Source organism: Syngnathus typhle, linkage group LG3, assembly GCF_033458585.1.
Source record: "Syngnathus typhle isolate RoL2023-S1 ecotype Sweden linkage group LG3, RoL_Styp_1.0, whole genome shotgun sequence".
In the NCBI taxonomy this organism is placed as follows: domain Eukaryota; kingdom Metazoa; phylum Chordata; class Actinopteri; order Syngnathiformes; family Syngnathidae; genus Syngnathus; species Syngnathus typhle.
Genome location: NC_083740.1, coordinates 2,103,462 through 2,119,030, shown reverse-complemented (window position 1 = coordinate 2,119,030; position 15,569 = coordinate 2,103,462).

The window sequence follows — 15,569 nt, the reverse complement described above, 5'->3', positions numbered from 1 at the left end:
ATGTGTGAGGTGGAGCGGGTTGGGGGGTGGAAGCATAAAGAGAGCCATCCATCAGTCTCCCAGGGGAGCGGGACAAATTAAAGCCCATAAAAGGGCCTCATTACTGGGGGCAGCTCTCTCCTGTCTCGGCCTCCCCTCATCCTTCCACATCAGCTCGCTTTCTCGCAATCGCTCTCTCTCATTTCTTTCGCTCACACAAACACACGCACGCACTAAACGTCCTACTATCAGGAGCAAATTATCCACATAAAACAAGGAAGGAATCCAGAGATGCTGCTAATACGGCCGGATGACAATGTCCAAAGGCGCACACTGCATTAAGCGCATAAATATATATATTTTTATTTTTTTTATTTTTTTTTTAAATTTGTATATATATAACTATTATTTTCATTTATTTATTTATTTTTGGAGAGGCAGGTCAAGGGTGAAGAATAACAAATTGTCCATGAAATTAGCCAGGAGCGTGAGTGCAAATTCCACAATAAGCCTCCTGTAAATAAAAGCAATTCTCCGTCCATTTGGACAAAAGTATCCGCTCAATCCCGCGCAGATCCCGCACATGAATTATTGAAGCGTCGAGGGAAGCGCAGAGCAGTCGAAGCTCCAAAGCACCCGAGGGAAAGCACATTTCATATCTTTTTTTTTTTTCTTTCTTTCTTATTTTCTGTGTGATGTGTGGAGCCGCCAATCAAGCGATGATTTGGTTCAAGTATCACTTTTGACATATGGCGAGGTAAGAAGCCAAACATCAGGGCCAGGCCACAAATTCTACGTAAATACTCACGGCAGCCATTGTTGGGTGTTTCTATTTTCTATTTCGGAGATCTTTCCGGAATCCCAGTTGGGTTCAAAATGGTGGAATTTTGGTGCGACAAGTAGCGATTATCTTTACGTCGGTGGGAGGGGCTGAGTAGCTTCGACACATTCCGAAGGTTGAACCGAGAAAGAACGGCGGGATGTAAACCGACGGAAAGTTGACGAGCTGGTGCAGACCTCGTGGGGATTTCCCGGCAGGCACGCGGGCCCCGCGGAGACGCCGGAAAAGAGGCCCCGCGTAACATCTCACTTTATTTTCCTCGACGCAACGCCAAGGCCCCTGCGCTTTCATACTTTTGTCTTAGCAGCTCCGAAAACCCGCGCGTCAAAGCGCATAGGCGATGATTATTTGCATTAAATTATTAATATGCGTATGGTAACCCAGCTGGGCTTTGGAGTCGGCGCAAAAAAATAAAAAATAACGGCGAGCGCATTCTTTTCATGATGAGCACGGCGAGGAGCAACTTCAGAGCCGGTAGCCCCTCATTTAAATCAAGTCAGAGAAAGACGAAGACGGTATTGATTCCACGCTCTCACCCACACACATGCCTTTCCAAAACAGTTTTTTTTCTTCTAATTCAAGGAGGGGGTGCGCATGAGGGGGTCCCCATAGAGATCCAAACAAAGAGGACAGACTTGTTTGAGGGTAATACTCTAGCGCACAGAGTGAGGCGTACACTAACAAGAACGAACAGATTGAAGGAAAGGGGGGGGGGGGGGGGTGCAAACTTCTTCCACTGTACATCTCTGCCCGACAACATTCGTGGTAGAAATGTTTGGATTTTAGGGGTTCTCAACATGAATGCTCCAAAAGTTATTCATAGGTGCCATCATTGATTTTACCAACCCACACTGAATTAGGTGGACCATAATAGGATGCACAAAAAAGTCTCAAGGGGACATGGGCAAAGTTCAACAGGAAGTCGGCCATTTTGGTTTTGAAGCAACCATTTTGGGGCGAGGGCCTGGAAAGATTTAAAAAACGATTTTTCATTAACAGGTTAATATTAACATAGAATTGGGTGGACGCACAAAAAAGTCTAAACGACCAACGTACAAAAATGAACACTAAGTCTGCCATTTTGGTTCTAAGCAGCCATTTTGGGAAGATTTAAAAAAAATTAAAAATAAATCACCAGTTTCACAGATCAATATGAAATCTGGTAGACATGTTGAACATCACAGGAGGCACCAAAAAGTCTCAAGAAGTCATTGAGAAAGTTGAACTGGATTGAAAAATTCTTTCTATGGTCATAATCTGCTTGTTTGTTAGCCACCAAGATCAAGTCAAGTTTTTGTCAACTCGCTAGACGGTCGGTGTCCACCATGTGCGCACTCGTTATGAGAGTGGCAGCCTTCCGAGGACTCGGGGCTTATTATTGATGATTTGACGCAGTTTGATGTGCACACTCAAAGCCCCGTTGCAGTGGCTTTGCGAGCGAGGCTTTGTTTATGGATCGCCTGATCAAAGTGCTCGGCGTGTCTCTTTGTTTGTTTCATGTGTACGCAAGCCACAGTTGGGCTCTTTCACCAAGCACAAGGCTGGAGCAAAACAAAACAAAAAAAAAAGCAATTTTCAGGTCGTTTAGAGAATGATGAACATTTATGAGTGGACTTATGATGACTTTATAAAGCGGAGATTCAGGAGGGAAACTCAGAAAGAGAGTAGAGTTAGGAAAAAAATTAACACAAATTTATCAACCGGAACGTTAATTGTCATTCGAGACGATTTATGGGCTCTAGTAGGTTCTGCTGTTTTGGTTAGCAAAAAAATGATTGTAAATATGAACCTGAGAGTTCCAATGAGATCAGGAGTTAAATAATAATTAATGTAAGTCGCCTGTGTAGAATATTAGTCTTTGAATTGTATTTTTGTTCTGTTTACACAGTCAAGCAAGTCAATAACAACAGGGGTGACGGGATCAAAAGTCTACACACCCCTGAGAAAATGGCACATTTTTATGGTGTACAAAAAAAGAGAGCAGGATCAATCTTCAAACTTTTTTTTCCCCGAAAACAACATGATAACATGATTGCAAAAGTGCACACGCCCTTACGCAATCTCAACTAAACTGACTCAAACTCAACTGAAGTCGTTTCATTTTTCTTTGCATGCTTGCTTTCTCTTTCACGCGTTTTGATTTGTGTTCCACAAGATGCAATAAAACAAATTGACCGGTCGGAATGAATGAGTGCAACCTTTTCCACAAATACATCTGAGCTGTCGCTTTTAAAAGTCACCGGGTCACACCAGGCGTTTTGATCGTTTTAATTCCGCTCCAAGTGAACACAAGAAGCAATTAATAACCAATTCATCCTGTCGCAGCAACACTTGTTTTTCCGACCTAATGATCTTTTCCGTACACAGCAGACTGACGAAATGTCACACGTGTATTACCTAGAAAACCATGACATAGTCCCTTCCGTTCAACATCTACAGAGCTTAAGAAATGTATTCAGTTTGAACATAAAACATGGTTGATGCCACTGTTAAATATATAAATAAATGCGTAGATAAATAAATATAAACAAATAAATATAAAATATAAACAAATAAAATTACCTAAAATTAAATAAATAGAAATAAATAAATAGAAATACCCAAAAATTCCAGAATATTAGTTTTAGTTATTAGTTTTTCCGTCATAACTATAGGAAAGTTGAAGCCGTTTTTTTTTTTTTTTTCCCCTGGAATGAAACATAAAGAGCTCCAGTAAGTGGACACCTAAAAGATAGCAATTAGCATCCAAGGGCCAAATTTCCAAACTTGCTCAATGGTCTTTTTTTGACAAGAGCTTGGGAAGCTGAAATCAGCAGCGCACGCACAAAAATAATATATAGATAGATAGAAAAAAAGTAAAAGGGGGAAAAAATCTGGCTGAAACTACACAAGAAAGCGAGTGTGTCTTTTAATGAAGCAACCGTGGTCCTCGGTCGTAATTTTCAAAGAAGCAAGCCCAAGATTAAAGTCAAAGGAGTCTCCCAATGGCTTCAACTCGGCGCTGCTTTGAAAAATACCCCCAGTGTACAAAAATCCCCCCCCCCCACGCCACTCCACCCCTCCCCTCCCCACCACCTCTTCACCCATCCCATCATCGTCATCATCTTTTCCCTCGTCTTGCTTTCTTTTGGCGCTTGAGCCACCAATTCTCACCCCCTGATCCCATCATTAAAAAGGCTCAGGCAGAACAAGGGGGCCTCTTTTTTTTTTTCCTTTCTGCCAGGCGAGGTGGCGCCCGCCTCTTTAAGTGCAACAGACACCTCCACCTCGGCGACGAAACGCACAACGGCATGAATAATGGATGGGCCGGGGGCTTGACGCGTTAAGAACAGAGGAGGCGTGCCAGTAGCGTTTCACTTCAAATTTGTATTGTCTTTAGTCTCCGCCAGCCATCTACATTTCTAACACCTGCCTCAGTCAGATGTGCGCCGGTGCACTAGCCCCGGAACTACCTTTCATCTGCAGCGCACCGATGGCGGGGAGAGAGAGCGGCAGGGGGAAAAACACACACTTTCAAGTGATCATTATCGAGTAGGGAAACCAGGACACAAGTTTGCCTCTTTTCCTTTGTAACCTTTTGTTAGATCGCTGCCGTACCTGCAACAGGAAACACGCCACGCGCTCGACTAAGGTTGACTTTTAAGACGATACGCCGGCGCCTTGACTTGACTTTAGATCAACCGCCGGATTGGCCAATCCGGGCCTTCCCGGTGAATTCCCGCTGGGCAGAGTTAATGTAAAATGCGATGAAAATATTCAAATGTCATCGTTAAACAGGTGTGGTAAATAGTGTCTAACTTCCGACTAACTAGCCCCTAAAATGTGAACCCGCCTTTAAATGTAGCGAGAAGTTTTCTCCCGAAAAGTTCCTCCGAGCTCCTCGACTTGGCCGCCAAGCTTCTTCATCACTACGTAATGTCTTCATGCATTATGAAGTCTTGGCCAGGAATGAAAACGGCAGTCAAAACAACAAGTGATCAAATATCCCGACTTAACTAGCTTGACAGACGCCACGGCTTGACCATAAACACGCCTTCCCTCCCCCCCCCCCACAAACTCCCCCGTTGGAACGCGCACCACAACTTCCAGAGTGGGTAAACATTGCTGTAATATTTAACACACATTGCTGTAATATTTAACACAGGCAATGCCGAAGGCCTTCCAAAAAAAAAAAAAGTTTGCTACCCGCCACTGCGGTTTTGGGATGTTTTGCCCGCGGTCGGTCGTCATCCCACCATTATGACATCACTCAGGACCCTGCGCAGGAGGACTTATCAAAGGCGTTCATCAATGGCAAAATATTCAGACCCGCCCTCGCCACCCCGAGAAGGGAAGCGTCTCCTTTTTTTGCAACGGGGGCGGTCCACTGGCAACACATGAAAAAGTTACAAAACATCAAATGAAGCGCTGAGGGAGAAAAACGGGCATAAAAAAATGATTAAAAATACAAAAACGTCAAGCTTGAAAGGAAGGAAAAGGGAGGAATTTTTTTTGCGTAAAAAGAAGAAAAAAACGGTGAAAAAGACGCGATGATTGAGCAGAACTTGATTAATCAGCTTTCGCTTTCCTGGCTAACTGTTCAACATAACTTTTGATTTAACGCGGCGGCGATCAATAGAAAGAGCTGCGGGTGATGTTTTTAATTAAGGTAATTCATGGTCGCACTGATTTGGTAAATCGCGAATGGTTTTGCACATGGAGAGAGCACATTAGGTGGAACCCTAACATCTTTGGAATGGATGTAGATGTTACTTGCTATTTTTTAAGTGTCCACATGATTGCATTTAGTTGGGCAAATATACAAAAAAAACTTACCTTAAGTTTGGATCAATATGTTATTTTTTGAGTTCAGTAAATAAACACACACTGACAAAAATGTCAACATTTGAGGTTCAAATTAATCCATTTATCAATATCAATTAGTATATATAATATAATATAGTAATATGATAAGAAAGAATATGATAAGAAATAAAATAATAAAACATCACGCTTAAATGAAAAATTAATAAAATTTTGGTGCTTGTCACGTGAAAAGATAACACTTTACCTTTACATTTTAATTTTTAGGTAAAAAAAACAGGTAAAATCTTACCTTTAAATTTTCCATTCTTTGTACAGCCATCGTGTAAACCATTTGTGAGCCGGTTTGTTCACTAAAAAGACGAGAGTTCTTTGTTACAGATGTTTACTGTCGAACGGGTGAGATAACATATCAAATAAACTTAAATTTACAAACATACACATCAAATTCAAAAGTAAAAGATACATACCACTTTGGCCTGCAAGTGAACAAGCGGGTACTTTAATTAACTTATTCAATTTATTAACTTACCGATGTCGCGTCGTAGGTCGGCCGTTAGCTATAGCGCTGTAGCGTGACGTCATCTTCCCGCTTCGTGCTCAGAAACAGGAAGTGCCTTTGAAGTTGGATTTTTTTTATTGTAACTTAATATTAATAAGACACTTCTACAAACTATATACAAACATCAACAAATGAAAAAAAAATTAAAAAAAATAATTTGCACAATATGCAAAACTTGAAGCTTCGCCAGAGCCGCAACAGCTCCGCCCAGCGGCCAAAGACACAACTGCTTCGACTTTGGCAGTTACAACGTGTTTACAAACTCAGTCATGTTTTTGGATCAAAATTGCCATTTAGAAATGTATTTAACAAATGATACACAGATTCAAACTAAAAAGCAACAAATATTTTTCTTTTCCAATCTCGGAACCACATTAGCCTGGGTAGAGTTCATTCTCCAAGCTAGGCCTTTCCAGCTAACCGCACAAAAAGGCAAATATTTATCGTGACAACCATCCCGCCTGAGTATCTCGCGATTGCTATGAGTCCATTCCATCTCGCCATTACCGAGAAGCGTGTTTGATGCTTTATTGCTGGAGAGAAATGCTTTCAATATCTCCCCGCAAGCCGCCTCATCAGCCTGCAAGCGTCGCTACTCGTCGCCGTTCCCCCGAGCGACTGCAAATCACGCTGCTTAGCGCATGTGGAGGCCCGTGATCCGCGCCGAGCGTCAGGAATATGAAATGGCATGTTCTCAAAGTAACAAGGTAGGTTAAGTGGCAAAGAGCGGCGAGGGGAGTGACAGCCGAGCCGCTGCGCTTGCATGCTTATGCCAGCAGAAATGGCTTAAATACACCCGCATGAATATGCAATGACGCGAGGAAGAGTTTGACAACAAAGGAAGCCGGCGCATTGTTTTTGATGAGGCCACATTGCTATGCTTGTGTGTGCCAGGTTCTACCTTTCTAACCTACTTACATGTGTCATCATGTCCAATTAAGCCAAGAGAAGATGTCTGAACTCTATTGTCGACTATTTTTACTTTTGGTATATTATTGACTGAAAAATTTGGTTGTATTATTGTCCGAAAATGTGTCTTGGGTGCTTTAAGTTTCTCTGTTTGTGACGTTGAAGTTTGCCGGGGTAAAGATGCTCAATTTTTGAGCGTTATTGTGTCAAAACCAATGACGTAAGCAAAGCCAGCGGGTTGCACATACGTATCAGCAGCATTTGCTAGTAGCTAGCTTAATACAAGATAGCTCTTTCCTAAAATGTGCCTGTGAGTTTTGCTAATTTGAATAATCCCTCCACACACATTTATCCGCCCATAACTTGAAAGGGAGGCTTGTTGAAAATCTGATATTTTCAAGAATTTGAAATAAAATTATAATTTAAATTTGAATTCTGTCCACAAACCAGTATGACTGCCTTGTTTTGAAAACTATAATAAAAAACAATTACTCCCAATATTGGGTCAAATCAAATGGCCTCCCTTCTTGAGGTGAGGCGTGACAATTAGCATGCCACAATTAGCCTGCTAGCTCCCCATCGGTTGCCTCATACACAGATTGAACCGGCCGCACCATCAATGCTTTCCTCCCTCTGCCGGAGATTGGCTGCCGTAATTGGTTTGCGCTCTGGAACGCTCACATTCCATCACACTTTATTAACGCCCGTCATGCCGTCCCGGGCTAATCTTTTATTCTGTTTTGCAATTATTGCAAAGTGGCGAGGCTTTTAAACGACGAGGAGGAGGTAGAGGAGGAGGAGGAGATAATGAAATTAACTTCCCTTAACTTAGAGCAATTCTCTGTGGCGCAACAATCACATATTCTCCCAGTCCGGGGAAATGTATGCTAATTTTATGCATCTATCGTCGCCTATTACCACTGCGGCAACATAAAACACTGTTTTCCGCAACAATTAGACTTAAAACGCCGCATGTTAATCAGGCCGGGGATGCGCGGCTGAGACGTAATTGACAAAGTGTGAAGTGTTGACAAGCGTCTGACAGGTTGTTTACACCCCCGCCGCGTTGGTGTTGCCTTTCAAAAGAGTAGCGCGCTAATACCTGCGAGCTACCTCGGGGAATACTCCAGGGCATTTTCTTTCGTCTGTCTATTGTTGGTATATCAGCATTGTTTTGTTCTTTTTCTGCGTGTTTGTTTCATGGGTGTTTTGTTGTTTGGTTTTATATATTTTTTTGGAGGGGGGGGGGGTTTACAATGGGGACGATCATGTCGACCTAAGGCCTCTATTTTGCGAACGGGCGAAACCTGCTTTCAATTGAGGATCAATGGGTTGAAATTCCCTTCTAAGGATTTGTTAAAAATCACCTTCTGGAATGTGCTACCAAAAGTCTGCTCCAAATCAAAATGGCCGACTTTTCAGCAGGCAACAAAAAATATAGCGTTTTTGGGCATGATGAGAGATTTTCCCTAAAAAAAAAATTCAGGCATGTTTTTCATTGGGCAGAAATGATTTGTGACTGTGATTAATCGTGATTGATCTTTGCAAATTGGTCAGTCAATAACACAAATCAGTTGTAATTAGATGTAGGGGCGATTATGTAACCTCTTCATTTTAGCAAAGTCAACATTTTTTTGCCTTCTTTTTAGGAAAGCACAACAGCATGAGCTATCCCGCTACAAAAACACAAATGCAATTTATTTATTTTTTTTGCTTCATGGATTACCAAAAGCATATCACGAGCCACGACTTTTGTTAGCCAGAATCTGAGCTGCACTGCATTTGTTTACCCAACCGCCATATCTTCCTCATAGAAACATTGGTGGCAAAACGGTTCTAATTAGATATTAGCCGCTCCGTTCCGCCGCAAATTAGCTGGGATTTGCTTAACTAATGACCTCGGCACTCAATAACCGACCTGTCCTCTCGGACCCCTGCGCCCTCTCGCCCCCACCCCCGGCTCATCAGTCACCTCGGGCGGTCGCTCCCTTAACATCCCCCTCCTCCCCCCACACCGCTAATGGTTGTTTGATGACCCTCATAAAAGCAGTCAATGTATTGACGGAGCCCTTCGAGGACACACCTAATTTGGATGAGGATCAATTCACAACAGGGGGAAGAAAAAGGGAGGGAGGGAGGCGGGGCCCGTTCGGGGGTCTGACAGGCACCTGTGACCACGCTTGAAAATATGCTTCAATGGCACTCGGTTGTGTCACCATTAAATAATTGAATGCCCCCTTTCGAATCCGATTATCACATCAGGAGGACTCGGCGTTGTGGTCGCGGCTCTGCTGTTTGGTTCTGCCACAATAATCCAGGCAAAACGGAAAAATAAATTCCAGAAAGGAGCGGTCAGCGTTTGGGTTCGATCCCTCCAGATATTTTCCCGGGCAAGAATAATCAACGACTGGCCTCTGCTTGGCTAATGAGACCCCGACGATGAAAGTGGGGGCGCCGTCCTTATCATTTGCATGAGCTGGAATCACTTACGTTGTCCACAGAGACAGAAAGAAGCGAGGTATGTGGAAAAAAAAAAAAGAAAAAAAAACCTCAACTTGTCTTTTTCAAGTGGTGCAAAAGCGGAACGTGAGAAATAAGGCTCGTTGATGGTTGCCAGTGTCGGGTGAAGAAAAGGAGATAAAGATAAAGAAGGTGGTAATTTTTGGGAATGGGATTCAATGACAGGTCTTGATGTTTTTTTTTTTGCCCCCCCTCCCGCCAGTGTCGGCATCTTGTCCAGAAGAGGACGTGATGAGACTGCATGACTAATGAGGCAACGCTTCCACTCTTGACTCCGCAGAGAGAGCCCCTGCCTTTTCTTATTCCCATTCATCATTTATTCAGCAACGTTGATCATTTCATTAGGACTCTTCTTTTTCTTCTTCTGTCTCTTTTTCTTTTTTTTTCCTTTTACGGCACGTTTTCCAAAGAGCCATCATCAATAAATGATGGCTGACGGACCGCGGGCTGCCCCGACTTAGCTAAACACACTCTAAACTCTTTTCAGTCAACCTAATGTGTGTGTGTGTGTGTGTGTGTGTGTGTGTGCGCACCCATTCATATAGCATGAAGACGTTTTTTTTCTTCAAGGGAATTCAGCGTAAAACTATGTATTAATAATCACTTAAATTATAGTAATACACAGTAACCCGGATTTAACGGACTCATGTTAGCTAGGTGCTAACATGCCTATCACAACGACGCAATTTAGCCATTGACTAAACTTATAAGTCGTTTTCAGTGATTCAAGCTAATACGCATTTTCATCCAAAAGATTCATAATAAGACAAAGAATTTCTGTTTACTTTTGTTTAATACTAATTATTATTTTTTCATTTTATTATCTGAAAATGGAGTGTACATTACGAAAGATATAGCACCAGAATAGACTCCATTGCAATAGTTGCAATTTGTGATGTCATAAGTAAATAAACCATTATCTAAAACACACACACACACAGACAGACACACGAGCAGGCGCAGCTCTGAGGGGCAGGATCCAGGGATTACTCTAACCACATTTATTTATTAACTCTCAATTAAATGTAGCTGTCCCAGGGCTTACTAGTGGCTTAGCGAGGAAAGCGATGACAGTCGAGCCCCACCCTCCTTCCTTCCTCCCTCCCTGATCTCACTTCCCTCCATTTTGCTGATTAAATAGAAGCGTTTCATGTGCGGACACAATGCTATTAATTAAATCATTAGACGAGCGCTTCGCTTATGAGCGTTGGGAGCAGCGAGGAGGCACACGAGAAGCTCGTTGCAATAACTACTGAAATATTCATTAATAATGTAAGAAAAAAAAAAAAGCCTAAATTCATCGACAAGGATTACATGTGTAGAGACTTTCGCTGGGGGTCCCTTTTGGATGACGACGTGAGGGGGATCGAACGGGCGGCCCCCACACACACGCACGGATACAAGGGCGCAAACCTAAAATATTAAGATTTTTGCATTTTAAATGCTTGTTTAATGAAATATGATAGTGGAGTTGTAATGCTGAATTATAAAAGCAAACATAGCGGAAAATATAAACACTGAACTCCAGCAGAACCTCCAGTGCGAATAAGAAGGAGGAGAAGAAGAAGACATAATGGCAAGAATGGTCCAATCAACTTTATGCCATTCAGGCTAACTCAAGGAAAGATTGTAGAACACAAATGGATCTAGTACGATTCCCTGAGGAACACCACAACAAACTATTCAGTCTTTGTTTGCTATATAGAGAAAGCTTTTGAGATTGTCCAAAATGGCCGACTCGGTTAAGAGTCAAGATTCAGGATTCCAGTCTGCAGACCGAGATGGAGTCTGCTGTTGAGCAGGTGTTGAATCACACACCCGGGGGGCTAAAGGCCACGCTGTCAGCATGGCGGCAGCTGCTAGCAGTAGCCACGGCGAAAGCCAAAGCAGGAAACGCCGAAATCCGACAAGCGCCAATAGAGTTGACTGCCAGAGACGCCGGCGCGGCAAGGCAACAAAAGCAGAAGAGACGGCTCGATAGAGACGCCGCCGCCGCGCTTTCCAGCATCTGCCGCTTCGCCACCCATCGGGGAGCCTCGGTGGGCTCTTCAAACACCCCGTGTGGGTCCTCCTCTTTTTGATGCTCCTGGAGAGGACGAGCTGGGGTGGAATGGCGGTGCTTGGGTGGAGGGAGGGGGTGAGCGATTCTCCACCATCAGCACGGATGGATAAAACAAGAAAGAAGAGGAAACTGTGAGGAAAAAGATGGAACAAAAATAGGCAGCAGGAAGATTGTGCCTGAGTGAAGCTGAAATGCTGTCAAGTGACCAAAAATAAAAACAGCAGCAAAGTCTTATTTTTATTAACAGCGACTTGGTTTTTTCTTTAATTAGATGAAATTATATTCATCTAACATTATTTTTTTGGATTTTTTTTTCTTACTGGATGATTTCAGGCATGTCCTATATAATATATATATATTTTAATTTTCAATATTATTTCCATGGCAATACGACCGAATGGGAGTCAGATGATTGACCAAAGTGTGAGATGTGAAATGAACCCGCGAGTCTTTTTGCCATCAAACTCCGTAAAAGCTATGACAAAAAAAATGACAACAGCGATCAGTTAAACGGACGACGAACCGTCTCCAACGGCAACCGCTCGACTGACGGCCCAGACTGAAAGGTAAACTACGGAGACCGGCCGTCAAACGGACAAAAGGAGAACATCTTACGCCGTGTGATCCTCGGAAAGACGAGACAAGCGGTGTCGGGAGTGCTTTTCAAAACGTCCTTTTTGGCGAGGAGCCACGCTCAGTAGTGACAACATAACAAGTGGCGAGGGACGCCCGTTAAAGGCCTACGTGTCAATAGTCAACACTGAAAAGAGGAACGGATTACAAAACAAAAGTGTTGGAATATCAAAGGGGGATATTCAACCTTACTCACGATGACGGTGAGAAAAAGAGCGGCGGGGGCCCCGTCCGGTGAGCGATGGACGCTGTGGGCGAGACATGAATCATGTGTCTGGGAATTATGTCGGCCACATTTAATATAGCCGCCGCGTATTCCTGTTGGGTCGCGCGAGGGGCCCGTGGGCGAGGCGAAAAACAAGTGCGTAATGGGCTGGCAATTGAATCAGGTGTCCGCTCCTCTTAAGGAAATTAAGTTGGGGCTGGAGCGACGCCACTTAATGAGAGGCGGCCTCGCCGACAGTGACGAATGACGACTGACACGGGCGGCCCAGGCCAGATCTGCATTTGCGGCCGGGATGATTTTTCATCTCCGAGACCCCCGAACGTACCCCTCCTCTCGCCCCGTTTCCTCTCACACGCTTTGTCTGGGGGGACGCATTTGTGCCCCGTGTGGTGCCGGCCATTTATTTGCACATATGTTCCCGGAGAATGATGACAGCTAATAAAGAGGGGCATCTTCTTTGCGTGTGTTTCCGCTTTTGACGATGGCCATTATGTGATGTTGATGGATGCTAATGTGCTATTGTCACGGGAAGCCACGCAGAGCAGGGCCCTTCCCATCCAGGATGTGCGACTGGCACTATGAAGCCATATTTTAATATCAACGTTATGGTGTGTTATGCTAAGCTAAGCTAACACACCAAAAGCTGATCAACGTTATGGTACGTTATGCTAAGCTGACACACCAAAAGCTGCCTTAGATCTACATTTAATATTGCCAAGTTTAGATCAATTTGGATGGGGTAGCATTGGTTAGCTTAGCTTAATGTAGAAAGATCGAAAGATTAAATATATTCAACATAAACAGAAGGAGTAAACACTCAAATCTGGCATCTGACAAATCAACATTTATATTTTGGATAGCATAGCATACTTTAGGTTAGCTTATTGTAGTTTGGTTGTATTGTAGTGCACCAAAAGTGAAAAGCTAGCATAGCCTGGTTTAGCATAGCATAATTTTGCATACCTTAATGCATCATCGATTTGTTTTTAACAATTTCATATTTAAAGGTGATTAGCCTCTTTTTATACTATATATAGGCAAAGAATGGTTTGACTTGATCTGAGGCGAGTTACATGTGCCGCTGCTGTTTTGGTTAGCAACAGATGTCAAATGGGCACTACAGTTAACAGATGGTTGGATAGGTAAGGAAATCCATGTAGTGAGGATTGTTCAACTCCTCTGCCTGCAACTTTTCTCGCACATGGACTTCCGCATCAAAATGTCCTCAACGTAACACGCATGTTCCTCTAGTTGGAGCGAGTGTCTGCAAACTCCACGCCAGTGAACTTTCCCTACTTGTCACATTTCACTCTCCCGCCTTCTTGTATTTGATACCTCCTGCCTCCCATACCACCCCCCCACAAAAAAAATCGTCCAATCCACAAGAGAATCTTTAAAGAAGTCCGTCCTGGCAAGCGGACGGTTCCTGCCTACTGCCAAGCAGATCTGCCACATGAAGCGTGGACGGCTGGAGAAGTGGATCACAGCGCAGGCCATTAAAGATGAAGGACGGGTGGAGGGAGGACACCGAGGCGGGAATGCGGGCGCTCGTAGCCTCACAAAACCGGGTGGACGCTTCCCCCGGTAATGAGCCAGTGCCCGGAATCCGGGGGTCAATTATTCATAGTCAGTCAGATACGAGCGATGAGGGGCAGAGGGAAGACTACTGATGCCTACACAGCGCCTGCAACTACACAACTTTAAAAGGCATACGTGAGTGACCACCGAATCAAGTGGACGTCCACACAGAACAAAAATGAACGCTTCCTGATTCACCCGCCACAAGTTCTCCACACCGGTGCGGCCAACTCGGAGAGCTCAAGGGTGTGCAAAGAGTTTGGTGTTAGAAAATATGAGCCAGTCAAATCAACACAGTGATTATTTTAAGTAGTAAACAATTTAGATTTTTCTACTTCTACTTGATTGGAAATTTACAGCAATGCTAATTTTCAGTAGCAGGTCTATGACGGTTTTCATTCTATAGTAGCATTAAGCTAGCGGATATACGCAAATGTGAATTGTGTGGACACAAAAAACTTGTCTCACACACTTTCCAGCATCACACGTGGAGAAACAAAAACCTTCGAGCGGCACAAAAACGAACAACAGCATCTTTTTTTTATTTTTTTTTTATCATGTGTGGAGGAAGGCGCTTATCAGAGCTATTCCTGGTTGCTGCCGAGATTTTGTTGGGAATTTTGCCGAGCTGTCACAGTTATCTCCCCGAGACATTGTTTGAACTGGGAGTGTAAGCGCTGCTGAAAACGGCAGAGCTGGCATATTTACACCCCCGGTCGGCATCGGAAGGAGGGGAGAAGATGGGGGGTGGGGGGGCGGGGCTTCTGTCACCTGCTTGACACAATCATCTCACCACATTGTTTTGCCCCACGCCTCATTAGAGAGGCCGCGGTTAATTGTTTTCTCAAAATGATGCCGGGGAGGGGACAACCTTTGTTTATTCAACATGACCTAAAAGTTGGGGAAAAACAGTTGATCTGATTTTTTTTTTCCTCTCATATGAAGAAGTACCAACTTTGCCTCCTGCACGTAATTGTGTAAATATGTCAGGCAAACAGGCAAACTTTGCCTCTCACGTTTTTCATCTCCAGTCCTCAGGAGCGTGCCGCGAGCTTTGTGTTATTCCCACACCCTCCTCCTTCCTTCCCCGCCTTCCCTCCTTCCATTCAGCAGGCCCGTGTTTTGTTTGGGTTTTTCATCAAGTGCAATTGCATCTCCATCAACTCACTCGCGTCTCACTTTCACGTCCAGCCGGATTAAGACGAGGAGTCTTTTGTGAGGACTCCTTCCCTCTCGTGAAGGAAGCGGAGAGCCTCTCCTCGTAATTGGAGAGTAAATAGCAAAGTAAACGTCAGAGTTCTGCTTTGGAGGTGAAAGCAAAGAAAGAAAGAGGATGGGTGCTAAAAGGGAAATGAAAGCCTCTTTAAACTGTGTTTACAACACTTTTTTACACTGCACACAAGCTCAGACTTTGAAGCTTTTCAAGAAATGAACGTTTACTTTTGAAGGGGAAAAA